At 33.6% G+C, this 12541-nt stretch overlaps 1 pseudogene; it reads left to right on the top strand.

The window, feature by feature from the left end:
• Window positions 1-12541, top strand: part of LOC101955552 (tripartite motif-containing protein 43-like) — a 152672-nt pseudogene that overhangs the window by 61162 nt on the left and 78969 nt on the right.

Consider the following 12541-nt stretch of genomic DNA (forward strand, 5'->3'; position numbering starts at 1 on the left):
TTGAGAGTGGTTCAAATTTCAGGATAAAAATAAAAGACTATCAAACTAAGTAGTTATGGAGTTTAACCACAGTATTGGAGCTTCTATTAATCATAGAAGGCTCTGTAAACCATTTGAGTTGTCTCTAACCTCACTTCCGTATTCTATAAATGCTGTTAGATCAAATCCTGGGCAGGGGTTCCTTGAATTTGTCTTATTTATGGGGATTGTCTTATTTGAGAACTGCTTTTGTTTCATTTTGCATTTCTCTTTTTTATATATAATTGCTGAAATAAATACTTTGTATAATTATTTTTTTTTGGTTTATTGAAAGACTTTTATTTTCAACTCATGAATATCATATCATCTAAAAATAAAATATTTGGGGATCAACTTAATGAAAGTGGTGAAAGATCTATATAATGAAAATTATAGAAGCCTAAAGAAAGAAATCAAAGAATACCTTTGAAATGGAAAGAGCCATCTTCTCTTGAATAGGCAGAATTGATATTATCAAAATTATCATATTACCAAATGCAGTATGGAGATTTAATAAAATTTCCATCAAAACCCCAATGACATTCCTTATAAAAATAGAAAAAGGGATTATTAAATTCATTTGGAAAAAGAAGTAACCCATGACAGCTAAAGCAATTCTTAGCAGGAAGAGTGAAGCAGGTGGAATCACTGTACCACATTTTAAACTATACTACAGAGCAATAGTAACAAAAACAGTATGGCATTAGCACCAAAACAGACTGGTAAACCAATGGTACAGAATAGAAGACACAGGGACTAACCCCAAACTGCAATCATCTTATATTAGACAAAGTTGCCAAAAATTACATTGGAGAAAAGATAGCCTCTTCACGAAATGGTGATGGGAAAACTGGAAATTTTGCAACAAAATGAAATTAAAGCCCTATCTTTCACCAGGCACAAAACTCAACTCAAAATGGACCACAGATCTAGGAATAAAACCAGAGTCATCATTATCCAACACATGTATGAAGATACAAATTGGTGTCAACATACTTTATATACAACCAAAGATATTTAAAATTGTGCTGTATATGTGTAATAAAAATTGTAATGCATTCCACTGTCATATATTTTTAAAAAATCAATTAAAAAAGAGACCATGTGTCTAATAAAAGAAAAAGTAATCTCCATCATGTGGGATTAAGCCCCAACTTCCTTAATAAGTTTCTGTAGTTCAAGAAATAAAATCAAGAATCAATAAATGGGATGGACTGAAATTAAAAAGTTTCATCTCAGCAAAAGGAACAATCTTTGAGGTCAATAGAGAGCCTACACCTTGGGAACAAATTTTTACCCCTCATAGATAGAGCACTAGTCAGATAGAGCACTAATCTCTAGGGTGTATGAAGAACTCAAAAAGGTAAGCACAAAAAAATGAATGGGCCAAGGATCTGAACAGACACTACTCAGAAGATGCTATATAATCAATTAACAATTATATGGAAAAAAGTTCAGAATCCATTACAATTAGGGAAATGCAAATCAAAACTATTCTAACATTTCATCTCACTCCAGTTAGAATTACAGCTATTATGAAGCAAACAACAATAAATGTTGGTGAAAATGTGGAAAAAAGGTACACTCATACACTGCTGGTGGACCTGTAATTTGGTGCAGCCAATATGGAAAGTATTATAGAGATTTCTTGAAAAAAATTTGGAATGGAACCACCATTTGTCCAAGCCATCCCACTCTTTGGTCTATACCCAAATGACTTAAAAACAGCATACTACGAGGACACAGCCACATCAGTGTTTATAATAGCACAATTCACAATAGTTAAACTGTGGAACCAACCTAGATGCCCTTCAGTAGATAAAATGATAAAAAATGTGGCATATATAGACAATGGAATATTTCTAAGCAATAAAAGAGAATAAAATCATGGCATTTGCAGGTAAATGGATGGAGTTAGAGAAGGTAATACTAAGTGAAGTTAGCTAATCTCAAAAAACCAAATGCTGTATGTTTTCTCTAATGTAAGGAGGCTGATTCATAGTGGGGTAGGAAGGGGGAGCATTAGAAGAATAGAGGAACTCTATATAGGGCAGAGGGGTGGGATTTGAAGTGAGGGGGCATGAGGTTAAAAATGATGGAGAAATGTGATGAACATTATTATCCAAAATACATGCATGAAGACACAAATTGGTGTGAATGTTCTTTGTATACAACCAGAGATATGAAAAATTGTGCTCTTTGTGAAATAAGAATTGTAATGCATTCCACTATTGTATATAAATAAATAAATATAAATGAAAATTACGAATAGAGATATGCAAAAAGCAAACACAAAAATACACATGCATTATACCCAGTTTTTATAAGATAATTTGAACAGAAGTTGGGGAAGGGCATAAGACAAAGCAGAATGGTTAATATCACCTTACTTTCCTCATAAGGATTAACACACAGAATATTCTCTTACTGTGTTGGCAAAAACTGGTCTGTTTAGGTGATTGGCCATTCTCCAGAGTTTCTCAAAAGGTCAAATAAACTATTTGGTTTTTGTTTCGTGGTGAGGAACATTTGTACAAGTGACTCTATTTTGGTTTGGACACTTGAGGACAAGTTCAAATTAGTGAACACCTATTTATTTTAGTTAAAAGAATATACATTTTAAAAAACATTTAACTATATACAAGTATAGTGAAAAATTAAAATTTGAGAACATATTTAAGTGTCAAATTTCTTTAATGAGATTTAATTTCCCATTTTCAAATTTTCTGGTCAATACTTGTAAAGGTTATGGGGAATAAAATAAGGTTGAGGCCAGTCACCTAATGCATATAAAGTTTTGAGTCCTCAAAATCTTTCAATTGAAAACTCAGAAATTTACAAGGATGTCTTTGGTTTAAGTGGGAGTTTAAACTCAGTATTTTCTTAATTGAGAAATTCTAAGTAAGTACAATTTTGAAAAACAGAAATAAAATTTATATAAAAGTGGAACTGGAAAGAAATGTAATATGAAAAAAAGATTAATGATAATTATTTTCTTCAATTATTATTATTATTATAATTTTATATTATTATTATTATTATTATTATTATTATTATTATTATTATTATATTTTTTGAACCAGGAATTGAACCTAGAGGCACTTAACCACTAATCTACTTTCCTAGCCATTTTTCTTTTTCTTTTTTAATTTTGATACAGAGTCATGCTAAATTGCTTAGGCTGTCTTTGAAATTGCAATTCTCCTGCTTCAGCCTCCTTAGCAGCTGGATTGACAGGCACACACCACTGCTCCCAGCTCCTTCAATTTAACCTTGAAGATCAACTTTTTGCTCATGTGTTCCCTTACCCCCATCCACTTGGATAACCTTCATCTAATTTATGCATCTCTAATCCATTTCCAAAGGAATTTGGGAAACATCCATAAGTAACTTTATATTACTGTAATTCTATTAAGAAATGAAAAATAAAATCCAGTCCCAGTGATGAATGCCTGTCATCTCATTGACTCAAGGCTGAGACAGGAAGATCACAGATTTTAAGGACAGCCTTGACAATTTAGAGAGGCCCTCAGCAATTAAGTGAGACCCTATTTCAGAAACAAAATAAAAATGTCTGAGGTAGATCAAGGGTAAAATGTCCCTGGGTATAATCCCCAGTACCAAAAAACAAAACAATGAAACCAACAAAATAATTGAAAAATCAGTTTACAAAATGTTAGAAGATTATAATGAAAAATTCCTGTGGTTTTTATATACCCATTCTTTGAAGATCTCCTTTGTTTTTAGAGACCTGGAGTAGTTAAATACTTCAGTGAAGTTTTTCCTTGTTTTGTGGTACTGGGGAATAAACTCAGTATGGTTAACCCTAAGCTACATCTCTGTCATTAATGTTTTGTATTTTGTGATAATCTCTCCCTCAATTGCTGATGCTGCCCTCACACTTTGGATCCTCCCGTCTCAGCCTCCTGAGTTGATGGGATTACAAGTGTGACTCACCTCACCCAGCCAGGGAAGATTCCACTATGGAGAGAAGAAAGCACTGCTTCAGTCGAAGTTCAGAACAATCTGACATCTTTTCTGTCATATCTTTACTGACATCCTTGGAAAGTCAGCTAAGAACAAACTCTAGAGGTTGTTACTTTACCCATCATCTTTTTCTTCAATACTTAACTGTAATTCTACATACTATGTATCATCAAATTGTTTTTTCCTAGAAAATGTGTTGCTAAGAGGTAAGTAAGTAATGTTTATTATTTTCCTTTGACAATCTTGTATGCTTATTTTGTGTAAGCAAAGCTTGTACTGATAATAACCAGCCCTCCCAAACATTTTTTTTAAATCATCTTGCTCATTTTTGCAGTCTGGCCTTAAATTCTTTATGCTTCCTTGTAGCCTCAGCCTCCTGAGTACCTGGGATTATGACATAAACCCCTGTGGACAGCAGCTGTCTCAAATTTTTTGCCTTTTATATAACTGCTTTATCCAAGGTGTCAGAAATCACTGTGATCACACTGCACCTTCCAGATGGAAAGTATGGCTGCCCAAGCCAGTGTCTTAGAGCTTGTATCTCCTTGATTTCTCTTTTAGGGAAGAAATTTAGCAAATGTGAACACTTGAGGTCTCTAGAAATGAGGAGCTTTCCTCATGTAACACTTTGAAAATCTGAGGAAAAAACCAGCGCCTCTTGGGAAGCCTAATGCCTTTGTAGCTCAGGAAATTTCAGGGCAGTTACTTCTCCTGACCACTCTCCCTTAAATCCCAGGATTCTTGTATTAGAAGCCAAAGCTTGGGTTTTCATACCATATGGTATTTTCAAAAGTCTTGATTTTACATCCTCAGATCATGATGAGAAACAATTGAACAAATTCATTCTTGATACTAATCTGTGTATAAGGGAAGTTCTAGGAAAGCACAGCCAGTGTACAAAGAGTCTGTAGAGGCTTCCAGGTGGTACCTTTTGCATTTCAAACAGGATGGGTTGGAGGATGTGGCCTCATCAGCTCTTGCCGATTACACTGAATATGTGGCATTTCTTAAGAAGCGTTTTCAAGGCAGGACCCTAGGTCTCTTACTGGAAAGCGTTAGATTGAAGTGTAAAAAACAAAATTCTTTTCTTTTTGTGTGTGTCTATGTATACCAGGGATTGAACACAGGGCACTTAGCCACTGAGACACTTTCCAGCTCTTTTTTACACTTTAATTAGAGATAGGTCCTTTCTGACTTGCTTAGGACCTTACTAATTGCTGAGGCTGGGGTTTGAATTGCTGAGCCACCTGCCTCAGCTTGCCCAGCTAGGAATATAGGATTGACCTCCACAGTTGGTGAGTAAAATAAAATTTGTAAACTAAATCCCTCTCATAGTGACAGAATAAAACTAAAATCAACCTCAGGCAAAATATTTATAAATGATCAAAGGTATTTACTAAAAATCATATATTGATGACATCCTCTTTCTATGTTTTTAAAATAAAAAAATTAAAACAACAAAACTAAAAAAATTAAATACAATCTGAAACTGAAGATTCACTTTTTGTTTTGTTTTGTTTTGTTTTAAATCAGTGATGGTTGGTGAGCCTGTGGAGCTTTATTTATGAAGATTAGATAAGGTGATATTTTTAATCTACATCCTCTACAACTTGAGCACGTAATCCTGGAGCTGACTTCATATTTTCCCTTCTGCAACAAGCACTGGTGAAACCATGGACCCACTGATTAGGTAAGCACACAATTTATAGTGGAACTGTAGCTACTTTCCCAAGCCAAATCAAGTCAAATTTCATATTTTAAATGATTATCAAATTAGGTTATCTCTATGAAATGATGCTGTTTCTTTACTTAGTATAAATTATCATTCTTCTTCTTTCTTGGCTTGGATATTCTTTGGAATTATAGTAATAATTAATTTAATTTTGTTAGTTGTGTATTCCCTTGTTGGTCCTCTGTATTTTATAAGGACTCAGAAATTAGTTTCCAGATAACTTGTAATTTTGCAATTGTAGATCTAAAAATATGTTTAGGAATATTCTGTCCCTCATAATTCTAGAAATTCAACCACTGTAGAAATGAGAACCGAAATCTTTAGCTAAATAAACTTATAAATGATGCCTTTTTTCTGGAACAGATTAAAATAATTACATATTTTCACAGTGTAAAGTGCTGCTTTGTAATAGTTTAGACATGGTAGAGAGTGATATTCTCTTAAATTCATAATTTATTTGTGTTATCTGTTTATTTATTATTTTTTTGTATTATATAAAAGGAAGTCTATTTTGCCATAGGCAGAAATGTGCTATTCAATAAGAACTTGAGTAAAATTTTATTCAGGACTTTTTCTCTTTGAAGATAGATGAATAAAATCTATTGATATTATTCCCTCAGAAAAGGGACTTAGAAATCTCACCAGCCTTCAAGAAAGAATGCACCTGCTCCATGTGCCTGAACTACTTTATGGACCCAGCCACCATAGGCAATGAGCTCAGATTTTGTTGGCCCTTTCTCTGCCTTTCCTGGGAACAAGCCCAAACTCCTGCCTGTTGTCCTGTGTGCAGAGAGCCATCACAACAAAAATATGTCAAAAACAATATTCTTCTGAAGAATTTGATGTCTACTTCCAGAAAAGCCAGTCTCTGGAAATTCCTGAGTTCTGAAGACCAATGTGTGTGATCCACAAAGAGAAAAAGAAGATGTTCTGTGAAGAGGAAAAGCCCTTGCTGTATTTGCTCTGCTCCAGCACTCAAGAGCACAGGGCTCAGGAATTTTCTTCAATAGAAGGGGCTGCTGAGGAGTACAAGGTAAGTGAGTTAGAGAGCTCAGGGATTATAACAAAGATGAGGATCTTGATGATGATTGCTCTGTTCTTTACTGCATGCTACATAATTAGTATAAAGGAAAAAGCAAAATACCAAATGTGTAAGCAATAAATAAAGTATACAAATATACCTGCCCTAGTGAAGCTTGCTTCGACAGGGCTATTGATAAGGTACATGGCTACTTTAATTTTGAGTTTAACACTAAGACATTAGAAAGTTCTCATTTCAAAAGATTTACAGGATACTAAAATAATAAATACAAAATATTTCTATATAGCATGCATATGTACTAACACAAAGGAATAAATCACATGAAGTGCTTTGAAATTATTATGGGAGAGCATCAGAAAAATCCCAATTCTGATGCCAATTGCCACACTACCTGAAAACTATATATCACTATCCCTGGCTACATTACATTTTGCACTTTTTCAGCCTGAAATCTAAAATTCATAATCACCAAAGGTAAAAAAAGAAAGTATTACAAATTTTTTCTTCCTACTAAAGTACTTATATCTTATTTGTTGATCTATCATTGTGAGATGAAAACAAATGTATTATCTTCTCAACTGTTTTAATTTAGATATATATATAAGAAGCTGCTAAAGCAAAAAAAGATTATGGGAAAAGATCCATGTAAATCAGAAAAAATCTAAATGAAGAGAACGAAATTATTAGTCCATGGATGGTAAGTCTAAGTCTATTTTCTAACACTCAGCTTGAAACAAACATACAAGAAATTTTTCTATAGTAACTTTAACATCATAGTGTAAGGATATTAGGCATAGCTTTTCTGGTGGGTTCTAATCCTCAAAGTAAAATTTCACTATGCTGGTCAAACAAATGACCAAGCAGTGTTGTAGGGAGGTTTGAGATTAAAATTATTTACTTACCATAGATGAGACTATTTAATATAATGAAGTGTGACTCATCTATAAATTCTAATTACTTTTATATGTGGGAGGATAAATTATCAATTAAAAATTTTCCTTTGGATATTTTACACACTCTTGTAGCAGATAAAATTGTATAAAAGCAGATAAAAAGATGGCTTGGTAATTTCCATCATTATAAAGAATAGAAGAACAATCAAGATTAAAGAGGAGTACAAATGCAATTTCTGAGAAATTGGTAGATATGAATTTATGGTATATGTAAAATACTGATAAAAGGTATTGGCCAAAAATAAGGTTTAAGTGGAGGACGATAAAATCATGTGGAAATGTGATCTAGATAACCTATCCCTACAGTGCTACATGCATCTATAGGAAGAGGGCTGGATATAAGTAACTGTATCCCATTCTTCATGAAGAAGATAAACTACATGTAGAGTCTTAAAAAGGAAATCAAATGAATTTTAGAGCATCTCAAAAAAAGCAAACCCAAAATGGTTCAAAAGAAGAAACAACTCAGAAAAATACATAAGAAGCTGGTGAGAACATCACATAAACCGTATGTTGAACTTCTCCAGGTAAGCACTGAGATGAAGGTGAAAGTGTTTTATGTAATCTGAAATTCTCAATTTTGACCACATTATTTGGTGCCACATCTAAATTTTTACATCTCCTGTATCAATTATGGGACTTCTTTCATCCTTAGATATAATCTAGGTAAAGTTTAACTTCTATTCTGACTACAAATAAGCAAAATTTATGAAATTTTGTGAGTAGCTGTCCTAGCAAATGTTTACTTCTTAAATTGTTGTTTTGAAGCTTGCTTCCCTAAGAACCAGAAAATAACCATTTATTCATGAGCATTCCATTTTTTCCTACCACTGGATAATATGAAGAAATTTTGGAAAAGCTAATGGTTCCTTAATTCTGTTTAGAAGTTGTGGGTTTGATATGCCCTCATTAGAGACATTATCTACTCTGTGCTACACAGGTCCTTCCTACTCACTCTTTTCTCACCCTCTGGGCACTGAATTCTTGAAGAATTCAGTTTCTTCAAATATGCTTTACCAGTATTGTCCAGAGTTATGAAAATGAATTTATAACAAGGGTTGCTATGATGATATTAGATACTTACTTGAACTTTCCAAAAAACAAAATGCCATCATATTTCTTAAGAAATCTAAGCCCTTTTTTGCAGGACTTGGAAGATCTATTGACAATGTAAGTTTAGTTTTTAGTGCAACTAGGGCAACCTGTGAGCTATGAAAAAGATCAAGCTGTTTCTAAAAAAGTGAAGAAATACTTTATGTAGATAATAATCAACTGTGTGTGCATATGATTGTATGAATATGATTTCCTGTTCCCTTTATCAGATGTTAGCTTCTCTTTTCCCCTGTTTTTGATGGATGTATATTTCGCTGGGCTGAATGCCTGCATTCATAAATACAACACTGTATGATTATACATTGTAAATCAGAAACACTCAGGTGCATGGGATAGTTTTTCCTAGTTAGGAAATGAAACAGGCACCTTTGAGAATGAGTTGTTAAAAGGCAAATAAAGTAAGAAAGACTCCTAGGAAGAGTCCCTTCTCATGATCATAGAGGTACACTCTGATGAGAAAAGGTTTTCAAGAAATATTTTCAATGGAATGGTTGTTTAGTTCTTTAAAAACTGTGATGACATCTTTTACATGAGAAGATTCATGTCCTCTTCCTCCTTACAGGAGTGAGTCAGTGCAGCTGCACATGCCTCAGCCTATAAAGCCAGCACTTCCTGCCCAGACCATCACTGGACTGATAGACAGGCTCAACTGCTTCCAAGGCGAGTATCAGTCCACTGATGGGAACACAGTATAGTGCCCTTCAGTAATGATTTTCTGTGGGAAATCTTTAACTTTATTAACCTTTAATATCCCAAAAGGAAATGGCCTGTCAATTGGTATCTATAATCACATTTAGTGATCTGGTTACCATTATTAAATCAGAAAAATATAAGTGCAGGGTGGTATAATAATGAATGTGATTCAGGGTATAGACACAAATTCATTTAAATAAGTCAGACAATTATAAATTAGCTCAGAATTCAGTGCATTTAGTGATGGACATTATTTAAATATTTTCACCTAAAATGGCTTAGTAATTGAATATTTCACATGTATTATATTAAATGTAACATATAAAACTGTATTAAATTTAATGTAATAAAATGCATGAACAAACATAAAATAACTGAATTCACAGAGCAATACTTCATGAGCATCAAAAATAAAATGAGTTGATGAATGTTGAGGCAGTATATCGATTTCCATGGTAGACCTAAATAGGAACCAGAGCAAGTAGATAATTTTTTGAACTTAGTGACAATGCAGACCTCCAGTTCTTAGATAAAATGAAAGGCAATGAGCTAGAAGTAGGCATAATCACTCTTTTTGTTACAAATTCCATATTTTAGCAGTGTTTTCATTGTGATTGGGCTCTTGTTTCTGCTGTAGGTGTTCTGGAACCCATGCAATATACTCCAGACACAAGTATGCCATTACTTCTGCCTTCTAACCTGCCTCTCCTCATCTAAGAGGAATTTAAAAGATGATTTTGACTGGAATATTATCTTCTTTCCACAGTGAAAATTTCTCCAAAAATGCAATAACTGATCATCATATCAAGCTATTTGATGATGTGAGAAGTCTGAGATTTGAGCATGTCCATCCAGACTCGTGTTTGAATTCTGATAGTTCTAACTATTTTGCTGTATGGGGAGCAAAGAGTTCCCTGAGAAATATTACTGGAAATTGGTATGAAGGACTCTTTGGACAAGGATCTAGGAATCTGCAAGGAATTTCTGGGTAAGCAAGAATGGCACACTGACTCTCCAAAGATATGTTTCTTCTCCTCTTTGTGAAGGAGGATGATCACCACAATGTCTTGACCACCCCCCCTATGTTTCCTCACTACAGACAGAAATTTCAGGGCTAGGTTGGTGTGTTTTTTGATTTTTGAGAGTGGAAGTATGAGTTTTGTGAATGTTACCAAGCGTTCTCTTATTTGGCAGTACCCTGCTGTCATTTTGAATTTCCCAGTCAGAACTTTGGTTCATACTGGCTACAAATGATCAGGGATAAGTCAGAAAACTCTATGTTAAGGAATTCTGTAATTCAGGCAGCCCTTCCCAGTAAAAGTCAACAACACTATACTTTAGTATTTCTTCAGTATTTTTGACTTGAGTCAAGCATTGTGGTACATATTTTTTAATTTCAGCAATTTAGTAACTCAATTGCATGTTTTGTGAGTTTGTTAGAATTTAGAAAATTACATAATTTTATGATACATGCTCAGTAGCAATTTGTAGGAAGAATTTTTACATCAAAGGAAGAACTGTTTGTCCACACTAGACATATCATTTTGATGTTTTTACATTCCTGATGATCTAAGACATTCTAATTTATTTATTCTTAGGGAATAAAAAAAGAAAACTCTTTCCCACACTCAGGAAAATAAGCCATTTTTTAGTGAAGCCAGTAAAGTTGGCCTTTTCACTTTCCCTTCTTTTTCCTTAACTATTTTTATTTCCTTAATTTTCTTCACTAATTTTATTTTTTATTCTAATTACTTATAAATTATAGCAGAATGCATTTCTATTTATTGTACATATATAGAGCACAGATTTTCATTTCTCTGGCTGTATACAATGTAGTTATTTCACATGTGCATTCATACATGTACCCAGGGTAATGATGTTCATCTCATTCCACCATCTTTCCTACCAACATTCTCCCTCCCCTACCTTCCCTCCCCTTTGCTCAATCAAAGTTCTTCCATTCTTGTACCTCACCCCCATTATGTGTCAGCATTCACTTCTCAGGAAGACCTACAAATGAACACTAAAGAACACTAAACAAAGACTTTGGAGAATATTGTAGAAGATGGAAATATCTTCCATGCTTTTGGGTAGGAAGAATTAATATTGTCAAAATGGCCTTACTACCAAAATCATTATATAGATTTAATTCGATCGCAATTAAAATTCCAACAATATTCTTCATAGAAATAGAAAAAGCGATCATGAAAATCATTTGAAAAACTAAGAGACTCAGAATAGTCAAGGCAATCCTTTCCAAGAAAAGTAAATCAGCATGCATCATAAGATATACTATACTACAAAGCCATAGTAACAAAAGTGGCATGGTACTGGTACCAAAGTAGACTTGTAGACCAATGGTACAGAACAGAAGACACAGACAGAAGACCACATAAATACAGTTATTTCATAGTAGACAAAACCACTGAAAACATACATTGGAGAAAATATAGCCCTTTCAACAAATGGTACTGGGCAAAATGGAAATCCCAATGCAACAAAATGAAATTAAACCAATATCTCTCACCATGCAAAAAGCTTAACTTGAAGTGGATTAAGGACCTAGGAATTGGACCAAATACCCTGTACGTAAGAGAAAAAAATATGGCCTAAATATTTAACATTTTTGATTAGGTCCTGACTTCCTTACTATTTTTAAAGAAGTTTTATGTTAACTGCAAAACTGAGAGGAAATAAAAAAATTTACACATATTCTCTGCTCCTTCTGTATATACACAACTGTATAGCCTCAATCATTATCCATATCCTCTGTCAGAATGATACATTTTTTATAACCAATGAACTTAATTTAATAAACAAAATATGTGGATATCATATACTTATAATATAATGAGGAGAGAATTTTGCCCCTGTGTTCTTCCTCTGTGAACCTATAACTCTAGTCAATTCATGAGAAAAACATCTACAAACCAAAATTGAGGGTCCTTTTAGAAAAAGCCTGACAAGTATTTCTCCTTTTACAAAAAGCCTGACAAGTATTTA

The sequence above is a fragment of the Ictidomys tridecemlineatus genome, chromosome 11 (assembly GCF_052094955.1).
Source record: "Ictidomys tridecemlineatus isolate mIctTri1 chromosome 11, mIctTri1.hap1, whole genome shotgun sequence".
NCBI classification, from domain to species: Eukaryota; Metazoa; Chordata; class Mammalia; order Rodentia; family Sciuridae; genus Ictidomys; species Ictidomys tridecemlineatus.